This window comes from Colobus angolensis, unplaced genomic scaffold, assembly GCF_000951035.1.
Source record: "Colobus angolensis palliatus isolate OR3802 unplaced genomic scaffold, Cang.pa_1.0 Scaffold31, whole genome shotgun sequence".
Lineage (NCBI taxonomy): Eukaryota > Metazoa > Chordata > Mammalia > Primates > Cercopithecidae > Colobus > Colobus angolensis.
Genome location: NW_012116377.1, coordinates 9444145 through 9448360, shown reverse-complemented (window position 1 = coordinate 9448360; position 4216 = coordinate 9444145). Strand labels below are relative to the sequence as shown.

Genomic DNA, 4216 nt, shown 5'->3' with positions numbered 1-4216 from the left:
AAAAAAAAGTGATACAGGCACATTTAAAATCATTAAAGGTTGGAGAAGGAAAAGAAAGATGGTTTGTGGTATTTCTTTAGACCTTGTACATGTACCTTTCAGTCCTTACTCCTCCCGCAAAGTCTGAGAAAGACATTCAGAAATTTTACAGAATCTCTTTTCTGAGAGATTATTTAAAACATACATACAAAAACCACATGCCTATCTGACTAAGGTGACTATGGGAAGAGTGAAGGAGTAGAAGAGCATGTAGATTTATCTGTACTGTCGGATGCTGGTGCTTTACACTCTAATGTCCAAAGTAAAATTAAAATGGTCACAGCAACTCACCTATCGTACTGGAGATGTTCCTAACCAACTGAATTGCATAGAGTGTCACCAAAGAAATTATGAATCAACAATGTGGATGAATTTAGATATAATTAAGCTCAGAGACTTCTTTTTTTTTTTTTTTAAATTTAAAGAACAAAACAATGGCTGGGTGTGCTGGTAATCCCAGCACTTTGGAAGGCCAAGGTGGGAGGATTGCTTGAGCCCAGGAGTTCAAGACCAGCTAGGACAACATGGCAAGACCTCGTCTCTACTAAAAGTAAAAAAAAGAACAACAACAACAAAAAACCTGGGCACAGTGGCATGTGCCTGTGGTCCCAGCTACTTGGGAGCCTGAAGTGGGAAGATTGCCTGAGCTAGAGAGGTTGAGGTGGCAGTGAGCTGTGATCGTATCACTGTACTCCAGCCTGGGTGACAGAGAGAGAGATTCTGCCTCAAAACAAAAAAAAAGTATAAAACTGACATCAATGTATGTACTTAGAATTTTGAAGCTGTTACTAAATCTTTGGAAAATGTAGGGATAGTGTTAAACTCTACATGAGATATTGTGTCAAGCCTTCCCATCATGTTTTTACAATCATTGATAAGAGTGCAGTCAATCTGACAGGTGAGCTAGTAGTCACGAGGCAGGATTTATGCCCAGCATAAAAACGTGCTTAACAAAAATGTAAAAAACTGATAGGAAAATTCTTGATTCTTATGAAAAGGAGAGCAAAAGTCTGTGTCTAATATTCTAGACAGGGCCTTTTCTAAAGGCAAATAGTAGGCAAGAATTAATGAACTTTTTTAGTTCCTATACTTTTGTTAGGATAAATGTTAAGGAAAAAAAGAAGCCTCCAATTACACTTTTTCATTCTGAATAAACAATGGAGAGGGAGACTGCATGTTATTTTGAAAGAATGAGCAGGTACAAAAGTATCTCCAACACAGGTAGAAGAATCCCTCAATAATGGCGCATCTTCATTCAGAGAAAAGCTGTCCACTTTAAAACAGAAAGCAAAATCCTGGCTCTGGTCCTAGTTCAGACACTAACTAGCTGTGAAACTCAGGTGAGTCCCTTTTTTCTTTGGGCTTCCATTTCTACTAATTTCTAGGAAAGTTATACTGTTACTCTGAAAGATTTTTCTTATGTTTTTGTTACCAACTTTCTTAGTAAATGCATGGCACATGTTGAATAGTATTGTCAACATGTGCAATGTTCAACATGTGCAATGCATTTACTAAAAAAAAAGATGTATTTGGCCGGGCACGGTGGCTCACACCTGTAATTCCAGCACTTTGGGAGGCTGAGGTGAGCGGATCACGAGATCAGGAGATAGAGACCATCCTGGCTATCACAGTGAAACCCCGTCTCTACTAAAAAAAAAAAAAAAAAAAATTAGCCAGGCGTAGTGGAGGGCACCTATAGTCCCAGCTATTGGGGAGGCTGAGGCAGGAGAATGGCGTGAACCCAGGAGGTGGAGCTTGAAGTGAGCCAAGACAGCACCACTGCACTCCAGCCTGGGCGACAAAGCGAGACTATGTCTAAAAAATAAATAAATAAATAAATAAATAAATAAATAAAAATAAATAAATAAAAGACATATTCCTACATATGTCAGTAAAGCACTACAAGAAGTTTTTCGCTTGTCAATGTGGATATTTAGCAACCAAAAATAATTAAATATTTTCATGTATGCTTCGCATATATATATTTGGAACATAATACAAAATAAATGTCTGTTGAATAAACAAATGAATCCATCCATTTATCCACGTACCTCCCAGGTAAAAAATCAGGCCAGGCGTGGTGGCTCAAGCCTGTAATCCCAGCACTTTGGGAGGCTGAGACGGGTGGATCACGAGGTCAGGAGATCGAGACCATCCTGGCTAACACGGTGAAACCCCGTCTCTACTAAAAAATACAAAACACTAGCCGGGCGAGGTGGCGGGCGCCTGTAGTCCCAGCTACTCCGGAGGCTGAAGCAGGAGAATGGCGTAAACCCGGGAGGCGGAGCTTGCAGTGAGCTGAGATCCGGCCACTGCACTCCAGCCCGGGCGACAGAGCGAGACTCCGTCTCAAAAAAAAAAAAAAAAATCATAAGGTTTACTTAGGCTAAATTACGCATGGAGTTATTACCATGGCTAAAGCTATTCCATGTGCAAGAGGAACATCTGGCTAGAAATTAACAGACGTAAGTTCTAGTCCCGGCTCTGTTATTAACATTCTACTAATAGTTAATTTGCGTGGCCTCAGTTTGCCCATTTATGAAAATGCAGATACTAAAATCTTCCCTCCATAGATGAGGACAAATAAAATGATACAGGAAAGACACAACTTTGAAAAAAATTGAAGTAGTTTATAAAAGATATCAGCTTGTGATTTCACATCCACAAAGAAGCTGAATTTAGCAGTATGAAGAAAAAGATTGTGAGAAGGAAAGAAAACTACCAGAGAACTATATCCTCCACTTCATCAGATTTTCTGCTTGGGGCTAAGAGCTGCCCCTTAGAATGAAGCAGATGCTCATAGTAACTCCTAAGCAAACTCTCATGGCACTTGACCATGCCGACTATTTTTTCTTTTCTTTTTCTTTTCTAAACAGACTGTATACCATATACACCTTTTACAAAATAACAGTTTATTGAGATATTATTTAATCTATTTATTTTATTATTTTTTTTTGAGACAGGGTCTTACTCTGTCGCCCAGGTTGGAGTGCAGTGGCATGACAATGGGTCACCACAGCTTTGACCTCCTGGGCTCCTCCCACTTCTGCCTCTCGAGTAGCTGGGACTACAGGCATGCACTGCCATGCCCAGCCATGCCCAGCTAACTTTTGTATCTTTTGTAGTGACAGGGTTTTGCTGTGTTGCCCAGGCTGCTCTTGAGCTCCTGGGCTCAGGCGATCCACCCACCTCAGCCTCCCAAAGTGCTGGGGTTACGGGCATGAGCCACTGCACCCTACAGATATAATTTACATACCACAAAATCTACTCCTTTTAAGTGCACAATTTGGTGGTTATTAGTATACTCATAGAGTTGAGAACTGTCACCACTATCTAATTTCAGAACATCTCATCGCTCCTAAATGAAACTACCCATTAGCAGTCACTTCTCATCCTACACCCCTCGGTTCCTCCAGCCCCTGGCAACGACTAATCTACTTTGTGTCTCTGTCAATTTGCCCATTCTGGACATCTCGCATAAATGGAATCACACACCATATGTGGCCTTTTTTTTTACTGGTTTCTCTTAGTATAAATACCTGACACTAACAAAGTTCTTACCCCGAAATTATTCCTCAGAAAAAAGGAAACATGTTCCTTGGGATACCTTACCAAGACTTTCAATAAGAAGGGACATTCTATTACTTTATTTTGAATAAGACTGGTATAAGCCAATATTGAGAACCTCTGACTAGAACCTAATCAATTATAATTCTATGATTACAAAAAATGTCTTGCTTTTCCCATTGTTAAATAAAAGTTTGAACACAAACACCCTATGAAATATAAATGTGGAAAAAGGACAATATTTCCATGTGAACAGATTATTAATTTCAAATACATTTATAAAGCTAAATTAATAAATTAAATGTTATATATTACTGTTTCATCCGATTCCCTACAAGTTTATCATTCAAAATGTGGGGGAAAGTTTAAAATTCAAAATGGATCCGTTCATTGGAAACACAAGGAAGATTACTTTATATTCAAGATTATTTTATATTTGGAACTTCTAGGATCATTCAAAGACAAAGTCAGATCTGCTGATCTTTAGGCCTAAGGTAACTGACTTCTCTCCTGGAACTTTAAAAAAGCAGTTAAGAATCTAATTCTTGGCCGGGTGCGATGGCTCAAGCCTGTAATCCCAGCACTTTGGGAGGCCGAGACAGGCGGATCA

General features: G+C 39.4%; 1 protein-coding gene across 2 annotated transcripts in view; it reads right to left on the bottom strand.

The window, feature by feature from the left end:
• The window catches only part of CCDC14 (coiled-coil domain containing 14), a 50189-nt gene that overhangs the window by 13024 nt on the left and 32949 nt on the right, over positions 1-4216 (bottom strand). The window lies entirely within an intron of this gene.